Here is a 14,201-nt window from a genome sequence, read left to right on the forward strand (position 1 = left end):
CCCAAGGAGAAACACACTGAGACACATAGTAATCAAATTGACAAATATGAAAGGCAAAGAAAAATTATTGAAAGCAACAAGGGAAAAATGACAAATAATATACAAGGGAACTCCCATAAGGTTAACAGCTGATTTCTCAGGAGAAACTACAGGCCAGAAGGCAGTTGCACGATATATTTAAAGTGATGAAAGGGAAGAACCTACAACCAAGTTTACCCTACCCGGCAAGGATCTCATTCATTTTCTATAGGGAAATCAAAAGCTTTACAGACAAGCAAAAGCCAAGAGAATTCAGCACCACCAAACCATCTCTACAACAAATGCTGAAGAAACTTCTCTAAGTGGGTAACACAAGAGAAGAAAAGGACCTACAAAAACAAACCCATAACAATTAAGAAAATGGTAAAAGGAACATACATATCGATAATTACCTTAAATGTGAATGGATTAAATGCTCCAACCAAAAGACACAGGCTTGCTGAATGGATACAAAAACAAGACATATGCTGTCTACAAGAGACCGACTTCAGACCTAGGGACACATACAGACTGAAAGTGAGGGGATGGAAAAAGATATTCCATGCAGATGGAAATCAAAAGAAAGCAGGAGTAGCAATACTCATAACAGATAAAATAGACTTTAAAATAAAGAATGTTACAAGAGACAAGGAAGGATACTACATAACGATCAAAGGATCAATCCAAGAAGAAGATATAAATGTATATGCACCCAATAAAGGAACACCTCAATACATAAGGCAAATTCTAACAGCTATAAAAGAAAAGATAAACAGTAACACAGTAATAGTGGGGGACTATAATACCTCAGACGAATGGACAGCTCATCCAGACAGAAAATTAATAAGGAAACACAAGCTTTAAATGACACAATAGACCAGATATATTTAATTGATATTTATAGGACATCCCATCTAGAAACAGCAGATTACACTTTCTTCTCAAGTGCACACAGAACATTCTCCAGGGTAGATCACATCTTGGGTCACAAATCAAGCCTTGGTAAATTTAAGAAAACTGAAATCATATCAACCATCTTTTCCAACCACAACGCTATGAGATTAGAAATAAATTTCAGGGAAAAAATCGTAAAAAACACAAACACATGGAGGCTAAATAATACATTACTAAATAACCAAGAGATCACTGAAGAAATCCAGGAGGAAATAAAAAAATACCTAGAGACAAATGACAACGAAAACATGATTATCCAAAACCTATGGGAGGCAGCAAAAGCAGTTCTAAGATGGAAGTTTATAGCAATACAAACCTACCTCAAGAAACAAGAAAAATCTCAAACAATCTAACCTTACACCTAAAGGAACTAGAGAAAGAAGAATAAACAAAACCCGAAGTTAGTAAAAGGAAAGAAATCATAAAGATCAGAGCAGAAATAAATGAAATAGAAACAAAGAAAACAACAGTAAAGATCAGTGAAACGAAAAGCTGGTTCTTTGAGAAGATAAACAAAATTTATAAACCTTTAGCCAGACTCATTTGAGGGAGAGGACTCAAATCAATAAAACTAGAAATGAAAAAGGAGAAGTTGCAGCAGACACTGCAGAAATACAAAGCATCATAAGAGACTACTACAAGCAACTCTGTGCCAATAAAATGGACAACCTGGAAGAAATGGACAAATTCTTAGAAAGGTATAACCTTCCAAGGCTGAACCAGGAAGAAATAGAAAATATCAACAGATGAATCATAAGTAATGAAATTAAAACTGTGATTAAGAATCTCCCAATAAACAAAAGCCCAGGACCAGATGGCTTCACAGGTGAATTCTATCAAAGATTTTAGAGAAGAGCTAACACCCATCCTTCTCAAACTCTTCAAAAAAATTGCAGAGGAAGGAAAACTCCCAAACTCATTCTACAAGGCCACCATAACCCTGTTACCAAAACCAGACAAAGATACTACAAAAAAAGAAAATTACAAACCAATATCACTGATGAATATAGATGCAAAAATCCTCGACAAAATACTAGCAAACATAATCCAGCAATACATTAAAACAATCATACACCATGGTCAAGTGGGATTTATCCCAGAGATGCAAGAATTCTTCAGTATAAGCAAATCAATCAGTGTGAAACACCATATTAACAAACTGAAGAATAAAAACCATATGATCATCTCAATAGACGCAGAAAAGGAATTGGACAAAATTCAACACCCATTTATCATAAAAACTCCAGAAAGTGGGCATAGAGGGAACCTAGCTCAACATAATAAAGGCCATATGGGACAAACCCACAGCAAACATCATTCTCAATGGTGAAAAATTATAAGCATTTCCTGTAAGATCAGGAACAAAACAAGGGTGTCCACTCTCGCCACTTTTATGCAACATAGTTTTGGAAGTCCTAGCCACGGCCATCAGAGAAGAAAAAGAAATAAAAAGAATACAAATTGGAAAAGAAGAAGTAAAACTGTCACTGTTTGCAGATGACATGATACTATACATAGAAAATCCTAAAGATGCCACCAGAAAACTACTAGAGCTAATCAATGAATTTGGTAAAGTTGCATGATACAGAATAATGCACAGAAATCTCTTGAATTCCTATACACTAACAACAAAAGATCAGAAAGAAAAATTAAGGAAACATTCCCACTCAGCATTGCAACAAAAAGAATAAAATACGTAGGAATAAACCTATGTAAGGAGGTAAAAGACCTGTACTCAGAAAAGTGTAAAACACTGATGAGAGAAATCAAGGATGGTGCAGACAGAGAGATATACCATGTTCCTGGATTGGAAGAATCAACAATATGAAAATGATGAACTTCCCAAAACAATTTACAGAATCAATGCAATCCCTATAAAATTACCAATGGCATCTTTTACAGAACTAGAACAAACAATCTTAAAATTTGTATGGAGACACAAAAGACCCCGAATAGTCAAAGCAATCTTGAGGGAAAAAATGGAGCAGGAGGAATCAGACTCCCTGACTTCAGACTAAACTACAAAGCTACAGTAATCAAGACAATATGGTACTGGCACAAAAACAGAAATATAGATCTATGGAACAGGATAGAAAGCCCAAAGATAAACCCACACACTTATGGTCAACTAATCTATGACAAAGGAGGGAAGGATATACAATTGAGAAAAGGCAGCCTCTTCAACAAGTGGAGTTGGGAAAACTGGACAGCTACATGTAAAAGCATGAAATTAGAACGCTCCCTAACACTATACCCAAAAATAAACTCAAAATGGATTAAAGACCTAAATGTAAGGCCAGACACTATAAAACTCTTAGAGAAAAACATAGGCAGAACACTCTCTGATATAAATCACAGCAAGATCTTTTTTGACCCACCTCCTAGAATAATGGAAATAAAAACAAAAATAAACAAATGGGACCTAATGAAACTTAAAAGCTTTTGCACAGCCAAGGAAACCATAAATAAGGCGCAAAGACAATCCTCAGAATGGGAGAAAATATTTGCAAACTAATCAATGGACAAAGGTTTAATCTCCAAAATATATAAACAGCTCATGCAGCTCAGTATTTAAAAAACAAACAACCCAATCCAAAAATGGGCAGAATACCTAAACAGACATTTCTCCAAAGAAGACATACAGATGGCCAAGAAGCATATGAAAAGCTGCTCAACATCACTAATTATTAGAGAAATGCAAATCAAAACTACAATGAGGTATCACCTCACACCAGTTAGAATGGGCATCATCTGAAAATCTACAAACAACAAATGCTGGAGAGGGTGTGGAGAAAAGGGAACCCTCTTGCACTGTTGGTGGGAATGTAAATTGATGCAGCCACTATGGAGAACAGTATGGAGGTTCCTTAGAAAACTAAAAATTGAACCACCATATGACCCAGCAATCCCACTACTGGGCATATACCCAGAGAAAACCATAATTAAAAAAGCCACATGCACCCCAATGTTCACTGCAGCACTATTTACAATATCCAGGTCATGTAAGCAGCCTAAATGCCCATCAACAGACAAATGGATAAAGAAGTTGTGGTACATATATACAATGGAATATTACTCAGCCATAAAAGGAACGAAATTGGGTCATTTGTAGAGATGTGGATGGGCTTAGAGACTGTCATACAGAGAGAAGTCAGAAAGAGAAAAACAAATATCGTATATTAACACATATATGTGGAACCTAGAAAAATGGTACAGATGGACTGGTTTGCAATGCAGAAATATTGACACAGACGTAGAGAACAAACATATGGACACCAAGGGGGGAAAGCAGGGGTGGTGGTGGTGGGATTAATTGGGAGATTGGGATTGACATATGTACACCAATATGTATAAAATAGATAACTAATAAGAGCCTGCTGTATAAAAAATAAATAAAATTTAAAAAACACCAATATATTTAATTATATTCTCTCTTTCTTGGGAAAGAAAGCTTAAAGACTTTTGTTTTTATTCTCAAGGAATTTCTACATAGATTTCAAAGCATCTTTCTCAGAAAAATAAATTTTTCATCATTGCAACAATAAGCGCTTAAACTTTGTAATGCTTGCAAAGTCCTATTGAGAACGCATTGCTCAAAACATTTGCCAGTTTGTGGTTTAAAGATGTCTCAGGAGATATGATGTCTTTGCTGACAATCGAATTCGCTTGGAGAATTTTTAAGGGATGAGAAAAACTTCTCCAGGTTGTAAGGATCCCAATTTTGAAGGTCCAGTTGTGTTTGCACATATGAAAAAGAAAGAAATGTTTCAATCAGACAGATTAAATCAATGTGGTAACATTTACATGCTGTAATATTGTTTTGTATAGTGAATAAAGGAATAAAGAAATAACCCTTTGACTTTTTAAAAAAGTACTTGAATTTTTGAAATGTCTGCCTTGTATATTTTTCAAAAAGCAGGAATTAGTGACCTGCTTTTGGCAAACATGCAATAATATTGTACACAGTACCATTTTTTGGCAAAAAAATTTTCTCTGTATCAGTAAAAATACAATAATGACCAGGAATCTATCAAAGAAAATTAGTGTAAATTTTGGAAAAATTTAGATAGATGAACTTATCCATTGCAGTAGTATTTATAATTATGACCAATATCTACTGAGATTGGGGCACTGTGGTAAGAACCTTGCAAGTGTTATAGCTACTGTGTGCTATAACGAGGTAGGCACTATATTATTCTCCTTTTGTAGGTAAGGAAACTGAGGATTAGAGAGGTTATTAGTTACGGTTTTCCAGAACCAATACAATGTGTATATATATGTCCCTATCCATCTATCTATCTATCAATCTAGAACTATTTTAAGAAATTGGCTCATGTGTCTGTGGAAGCTTGGCAAGTCCAAAATCTGCAGGATGGGCCAGCAGGCTGGAGATCCAGGGAAGAGTTGCCATTCAAGTCTGAACTCGCCTGCTGGCAGAGTTTCCTCTGTGTTTGTGTCCTAATTTCTTCTTGTAAGTACATCAGTCATATTATATTAGGACCCACCCCAGTAGCCTCATTTAATCTTAATTACCTTTTAAAGAGCCTATCAGCAAGTACAGTCACATTCTGAAATACTGGGGGTTAGGATTTCAACATACACATTTGAGGGGACACTATTCAGTCCATAGCAGAGGTTTCTTCATTTGTTCAACAAATACTGATTGAGAGCTTACTAAGTGTCTCTTTGTGTGAGATTCTGGAGAAAGATTAAGTAGCACATTTACCATCAGGCAGCTGATTACTGGTAGAAACACAGTTTGATGTCAAACGATGTGCTCTTAACTACTCTAATGTCTTTTAATAGCAAAAATCAGAAAATGAAAAAATAGAGTGTATAATCTTTTGTTGGAATATGATGGAACTTAAAAAGGCTGATTATAAAGGTAAGAAATATGGGAAACTACTTTTGGCAGAAATAGAAATGCCGGTTATTTATACTTCTACATTAGAATGGCATCTGTGAACAACTGCATAGAAAATAAAAGCCTGAAAAGAAATACATCGAAATACTGATAGTAGTTTTATTGGAGCAGTAGGCACTCTCAGAGATTTTGTTTCTTTACTTTCAAAATTTTTTGTAGTATAACATACTTTTCTAAAATTTTCTAAGAGATTAACGAAAGGTGATTATTTTTGTTACTTATGAGACTCATAAGACGGAATAATTTTGACATAGTAAAATCTCTTTTTGGATATATTGGTTAATCAAGGAACCATGAGTATTAGAACTGGAATATGAATACGAGGACAGTTAGTAACTTAATGATATTAACCACTGCCCAGTTTACGAGCTATTAAGACTCACTGTCATCAGTATCTAAGTGATCTAATGTTTTGGGTCAAAAATTCATTTATTTCATTCTTCCGCTCTATTTACTTTCAACACACCTTACTGCTTTCATGCATCTGGAAAGTCTCTGGTATTTTTCAAAATTATTTATATTTCTTTCACTTTTAATCATGGAAACTTAATGAGGTCTTTGGAAGTTTATGGAATGGTTAAATGGAAAAAATGGATATATTTTATGGCTCCAATAAATTTATTCATGTGCCTCTTCTGCAATGGCTAATTAATCTCACTTTGGTAGTCTAGTTACAAAGCATATACCTTTCCAAACATTAACTATCCTCATTATCTTTCTCCAGACTTTTTCAGATTAAATTACTATCTGTTACAATAAAGTAAAAAAAAATTAGCACAAATTATTTACCATTCAATAAGCACATACAATGTTCTGACCGCTTTATATTTTCCATAGAAAGATAGCCAGTGCATTGGGCTAAATTTCGGCCTTCCAGCTGATTACACAGCCTAGTCCTTTCCCCATTGCCACTCACCAATTTTTACCCACACACCAAACTCAGCAGAGGGCTGGTTTTAAGTAGTTACCTTGGATAAGGATATTATATTGTAGGGCACTACAGAATACGACAAAGAGAAAGAAATATAAACATCTTTAAAATGAGTGATTGCTTGTGTGGTATACCATGGGGAACAGGCAAAAGTGCTTACTCCCTCCAACAAAAATTCCCCTCAGTGAAACCTAAAATCTTTCTAATAATGATTATTAAATAATCCTTTGGGATTTGAAAGTAGTCACAGTTAAGACTCTATGGTCTTGGTATGAAAGCATTGTTAAAAGTCTTCTGTTAGATCCTAAAGTAGAGACAACATATGGACCCAAGAAAGAGGAACTAACTAGAGAGATGGATGGGCTGCTGAACAAAGAAGACTGATGATGGGGAGAGCAAAGGCGAATGATCCTGTTACAGTCTGAATGTTTGTGTGCCACCAAATTCATATGTTGAAATCCTAACCCCCCAGTGTGGTGATATTAGGAGATGGGGCCTTTGGGAGGTCATTATGTCATAAGGATGGAGCCTTCATGAATGGGATTAGTGCCTTTTCAAAAGAGATCCCAGAGAGCTCTCTAGCTCTATCCTCACCACGTGAGGAGGATACAAGGAGGAGATAGCAGTGTGCAGCCTGGAAGAGGACCCTCATAGAACCTGACCACACTGGCATCCTGATCTCAGAGTTTCAGCATCCAGAACTGTGAGAAATAAATTCGTGTTGTTTATCAGCCACCTAATCTATAGTCTTCTGTTACAGCAGCCCAGACTGACATAAACACATCCTGATCTAACAAGAGTGCCTGGTGGTAAGCCTTATATCCCAGCAAGGGTAGATTTAAAGAAGGCGTGGGGGGTGGGGGGGGTATGGAGAGACATGCTTTGGGATGTATCTCTATATGCCAAATGGAAAGAATGACAAATAGTGTTGCAACCTCAATGCAAGGGCTAAAATCAATTTCTCTTTTATTAAAGTGAGCCCTACAGGGAGGTGGGTTGGGTGTCTGTGAAGGATGGAAGTAACGTGATGGAAGAAACTGTCCCCGCAGGTGTTGATCACAGCAATGAGCCACACTGTGCCACTCAGGCCAGCTTAGGAAAGTAATGGGAGCTAAGGTAATTTTAAAGAGGATAGCATTGGTAGGTCTTAACCTCAGGACCCTCCAGATTCACTTTTCATCTTTGACCCTCCTTCATATCATTCATTGTATTTCTGATGTAACTACAATAATTATGGGGCTTTATTGTTTCCCCTGCAGCAGGAGGGTGAATGTATATTGGAGAATGTCAGAAAGGGGAAGCTACAAAAAATTGATGATCAAATCTGAGTATGGGCGTTGGGTGGGGAGAAAAGCAGAGCAAATGATGGCTATTGCATGAATGGAAATGCAAGTTTTCCTTCTCTCTGTACTCAAATCGAGGATATGTTATAGCGAATTTTAGTGCCATTGAAGAGTCAGAACAGATGGCAACAGCCAGACCAATGTGTGACTCTTTGTTCTGCCCAGAGGACTTGGGGCAATTACTTAACCTACCAGCTTCTTTTCAATGCCGTAATATTATCTACTTCATGCTTGAAGGTTGAATTAGATGAAATGGGTAGGACATTTTGCCCAGCACTAGGCACATAGAACTCAAGCAAATATTTACTGATTTCATTATTTAGAAGAGGGTCCCCCTGGGAATATTTATTGGCCTGAAGAACTGGTGTGGTTGACAAAATAATGCTTATCCCCACTCAGGAAGTCCACGTCTGAATCCCCAGAACGTATGAATATGTTACTTTACATGGCAAAAGAGACTTTGCAGATGTAATTAAGAGTAAACACCTTGAGCTAGGGAAAGTGGCCCCGGTTAGCTGGGGGGTGGGTCAGAGAGAGACATGACTATGGAAGAAGGGTGAGAAAGAGATTTGACATTGCTGGCTTTTGAAGGAGGAGGAAGATGGCCACAAGCCAAGGAATGTGGGTGTGCTCCAGATGCTGAAAAAAGCAAGGAGCCATATGCTCCCTTAGATCCTCCAAGAAAGATCTTGGCCCTACTGACACTTCTTTAGCCCAGTGAGGCCCTTGTTGGACTTCTTACCTACCTGGGAAAGAACAAGAACAAAAACAATCTATATTTACACCCTGCTGGGAGAAACATGGACATTTATACACAGGCCAAGTGCCATTATTCAAGTCAAGTGCCACGGGAGCAGAGAAGAAGGGGAAACAGCTGGGGATTTATGGAAGGGTTTTGGAAGAGGTAAATGACACAGGACTTGACATATTTCAACAGAAGTAGAAGTGAGATGAAAATTAATCTGAGGAGTAGCACAGTGGAAGCTTGAAAGGGTACTGCATGTTCACCAGCTAGAGTGCCCATCCCAAGGGACTGGAGAAGAGCACTTGAAGTGGGAGGAGAAAAGAGTAGACAGTGATGAATCTGTGAAGCCTGGGTGGCGAGGCAGCGTTGCCCACAAGAAGGTGCACAGCACTGGGGGCAAAGAGACCATGGTTGAAGTCTTGGGGTTGAGCTCTCAAAAGATAACCAGGGGAAGCAGCTGTGGCTCTGTTCCACCCCAGTGCACCTCTGCAATCTGAGTGGGGCACTTACAGAGGCACATTCTGGCACTAATGGCCTCAGAGGATTCATTCTAAGTGCTCCTTTAAATGACTCACTGCATATGGGCACTTTGAGAAAACAGAAGAGCAAAACACTGACTTGATTATTTCTCTAAAACAGGCTTGCATGTAAGCCTTCACCCATTCTTCTTTCTGTTATTCCCTACCTAAAACCTCCAAGCTTTGTACTTCTAAGGATACATTTGAAACACCAATCAAAATGAGAGACCTCTTTTCTTTACCCCTTGCCTGACACACATTTTCCTCATATGAGTCAGCTGCGCTTACCTGACTCAGTGCAGTGCCGCCAACTAGGGCTGGGTGGATAGTTTGTAAGCCCAGCATAGTGAGAAGACGTGGAGCGTGGCAAACTGATCCCCAGAGGAGACGTTTGGCACCTAATACAATGTCCTGTGAGATCCAGGCTCCCATTTAGGCAGCTCAGACATTTCTCTTTTTATTCTTGTGCCATTCCCTAGTGAAACTTGCAAAGCCAAGCCATCCATGCAAACTAAGGGTACAGATCCCGTCAATGCGCCCACAGATTGAAGGAAAAAAGCTGAAATTTAGACTTGGGTTGAAACATCTATGAAGGGCTTTATATTTGAGATATCCTAAGCTGTTTTATAGAGCGAGATGCTTATTTTCCTCTGGCCCAGTGATAAAAAGCTGTAAATGTAGATTCCAGTCACTGGAAAGAGTTGGAAAGGAGTTTGGTTGTTTGAATAATTGAAGTGATGACTTTCACTCTGGATGCAAATTTGCAGAGGTTGCAGCATCCCAGCATCCCCAGACAACCATACTCCAACCGAGCCTGTGAAATTCCTCTTCTAGCTTTTCCCTGGATCTCACATCCTCATCATAACCAACATCTCTTCCTGGAGACAGCCTGATGTCTGCATATTACTCTCTGATGAATCTGCCCACTGATGCAGTAGACCCTGTAGGAGGTAGATGCAACTAGGGGGACAAGGTGGGATATAGTTGGCTACAATTCCTGGGAATTTATTAATAAATTAATTTAAAAACCCTCTTCCCTTTTCTAAAGCAGAGTTTCTAAAAACGTGGTCTTTCCCAGAACTGCATTAGAATCTCCTAGGGAATGATTATTAAACACAGATTCCTGTTCTTACCAGACACACTATTTCCAGGGGATGGAGATCTGGAACTACATCTTTAGAAAGCACCTGAGGCAATTTTGTTGGGCACCAGTGTTTGAGAACTATTGCTAAGGCAAAAAAAATAAAACTACCCTCTTCTCTCTCTCAGATTGCCTTACAGTGAATATTTTTTCCATCAAAGTTGCCTTCGAAGGTGTGCCGTAGTCCTTTGGGGCTGCTATAACAGAACATCATAGACCGGGTGCTTTATAAGCTACAGAAATGCATTTCTCACAGTTCTGGAGGCTGGAAAGTCCAAGATTAAGGCACAGGCAAGTTCAGTGCGTAGTGAGTACGTGCTTCCTGGCTCATAGAGAGCTGTCTTCTCACTGTGCCCTCACGTGGGGGAAAGGAGGGACATGGGAACTCTCTGGGAGCTCTTGTAAGGGCATGAATCTCATTTATGAGACCTCCACCCTCGTGGCATAATCATCTCCCCAAAGGCCCCACCTTCAAATGTCATCACGCTGGGGAATAGGTTTTAAAAGACAAATTTTGGGGGGACACACACTTTCACAGCAATGTGTGTGTGAGGGTGGAGGAGGTGAAGGGGTGGGTGGCAGGGAAGAAGCAAAAACGTTTGATAAAAAATGACAGAATTGGGCTTCCCTGGTGGCGCAGTGGATGAGAGTCCGCCCGTCGATGCAGGGGACACGGGTTCGTGCCCCGGTCCGGGAAGATCCCACATGCTGCGGAGCGGCTGGGCCCGTGAGCCATGGCCGCTGAGCCTGTGCGTCCGGAGCCTGTGCTCCGCAGCGGGAGAGGCCACAGCACTGCGAGGCCCGCGTACCTCAAAAAAAAAAAAAAAGACAGAATTAAAGATTCCTCCCTCATCATATCTTGACATCTGAGATCTTCCCCTAGGACTTCAAACACGTAGATTCTGCCATAGGCGTTTTTAAAATGCATGCTCTTAGCTTTAATGCAGAATTACAGTTATCACAATTTTGATGTCTCTGATTCCTGGAGAGAAATTTACTGAAGGCTGAAGAGAACAGAAAGAAGGCTATAGCCAACCAAAAAGTATTATATTTGTTTCAGGCCATATTTAGGGTTTAGATGATTGATTGCAGGTGCTGTGTATCAGGACTCTCTGCATATTTACAGTATATTAATACTGATTTTATTCATTTATGTATCAGTTCAATACTTATCCCATTGTGAACGATAGGAGTTCAAGAAATAATTTAGTGAATGTATGTTCTTCATTATGTTTGCCGTTTATTTGATGCTGAGTGGTTGATCATGAATATAATCTCAATTCTGTTGCTGAAAAGGTGGTATGGTGTAATGGAAGGGGTTCAAACTTTGTAGATGAGGATTGTGGTTAATATGAAACCAGAGAGCTTTTAAGCCTATGTAGCCCAGTGCTGAGTACTTAACCAGTTACAAAAGTTTGGGTCCTTTAGCTTTGTCTTAAGGGAAAATATGATCCCCATTATAACATATGTTCGTAAAAAGCATCTGATAGAGAGCAGAGGGTTTAGGCAGACTGTGATGAGTTGATGAAAACTTCTGTGGCTACTAGGGCTGTACTGCTGGATGCAGAGGCAGCACGAAGCACAATGGCCTTTTTTAGCAAGTGCAAGAAAGGAAGACAGACAGCTCTCAAGAACGCAGTCACCATCTCTCTTGGGTGTACACAGACGACAAACAGAGCTGAGCACAAAAATATTGTGCAAAGGATATGCACTTTAGAGACTGCCTGCGTAGGTAGTTTTCCTTTAAACTGTTCACTCCAGATAACAAACAAGGCTTAACCCATCATTCCTTTTCTACTGACTCTTGGATAAAACCTAAAGTATAAAAACTTGTAGCAAAGCTATATAGGCAAACTAATAACTAGCATGTGAAAATAACCCCAAAGTAAAACCATTAGGTAAGAGAAAAAGGACAATTTATCTGCTTTTTGACCTTAGACAATTTACTTAGCTTCCTTTTAAGACTTATTTTACATATTTGTAAAAGTGGGAATAATAACATCTAAAGAGATTTTGTAATTATGAAACAAAAATGTATATAGTGTTTAGGACAAAATGCTCAGCGAATGGGAACTATTTATATTAAATGGAATAATACAGAATGGCTAATAGTAATCAGAAATAAGTTATTGAAATATGGCTCTGAAAATAAGAATGGGGGCTGTTGTGTTTAAAACTGGATTTATTTTGACAGCACTGTAGCTATTTCCACTGCAGCGTGTGCGACTGTCAATCGTCTTCTCTTCCTGCTGACACATGATATTTTCAGTGCTGAGGTAGACTTTAAAAATGGTTCAGAGAAGGTACTTGGCTATCTTTCTGAAGTTACTATAATAATCCCCATAAACCCTCAAGCCAGCAGTGTGCTCTTACCTGGGTAAATTGATTTAGTGAGTCATGTGTGATTTCTCAACAGTAAGCTGCACAGAAATTTTGTTCAGTATATTTTTATGGGAAAAATAATACTTTTTGAAATGAATTGTTTTCCCTCATAGAGATGCAATTTGAAACTAAATTTCAGACTATACTTAGAATTATACAATGGCTATGAATCAATTAAACCAATAGAGAGGCAGAAGTGAGTGGAGTTTATTTGTTTTAAATCTTGTTGCTTTTTCAAATAAATAAAAGAGTTAAGAAAAATATTTTACGTCTTTAGAAGCTATTATATATCCTTATGTATTGTGGTTTGCATAGTTTTAATTCAATTAAATGAAACCACGTGTTTACTGCCTTGGGAAAGATATAAGAATAAGAACACAATTCCCACAATTCCTTATCTAATGGAAGGAAAACAATGATATAAGTAATCTGTTTAGTTTAGTAAAAAACCAAGTGAGATATACAAAGTGCTATGTGTGAAGTACCCAGCTCTAAGGTGCTGAGGGGGGAGGGAATGCTTCATTTGACCCGGGCTTTAGAAGCTTGAAAGGATTTGTATTCTAGAAATAGGCATTCCACTTGTCAGAAAAAGCATAAGCACAGTTACAGAGAGAAGAAAATACATGTCAGACTAAGGGAACAAAAAAATAGCCAATTTTGGCTGGTACAAGGGTCACTGGGAATCATATGTAACAAGTCATAATGGTAGGCTAATACCATATGAAGCATCATATCCTCAGAAGTTGTAAACAAATTAATTGTTGCACTGAGAGATAATTCTGATGGAAAATTGTTCATGTGAATAGTGGTAAGGACGGTAAACAGGTTGAGAACAACTACTCCAGTCAATGGAAAATAGTTGCTTTAGTCAACAGAAAAGCCAACTTTTTCTAAACAGAAGACTGACATGATCAAGGAATTAGGAGACTCTAGTAATTTACTAACAAGAGGAAATAAAGGCCAATATCTAGCTAAGCATGCAAGTCGACTTGAACTTCGGCCCCCTGCCCCAACCCATACTAAAATGACAGTGAAGAGATTTTAGCTTTTCAACCTAAAAGGACAAAGGAAATGGAGAGGAGCCAATAGCAAACATTTGGAAGCTGGCAAAGCAGATGGCTGACCAATATTTAATTAGCAGACCTGAGAAATATGAAGATCTGAAAAGTAACCCGAGCTACACTGCAGAATTCTCATTGGGTGAGGAATTGTTGGCACTGTGTGCCTCTGGGATCATAGGTGAAT

This window comes from Pseudorca crassidens, chromosome 13, assembly GCF_039906515.1.
Source record: "Pseudorca crassidens isolate mPseCra1 chromosome 13, mPseCra1.hap1, whole genome shotgun sequence".
NCBI lineage: Eukaryota > Metazoa > Chordata > Mammalia > Artiodactyla > Delphinidae > Pseudorca > Pseudorca crassidens.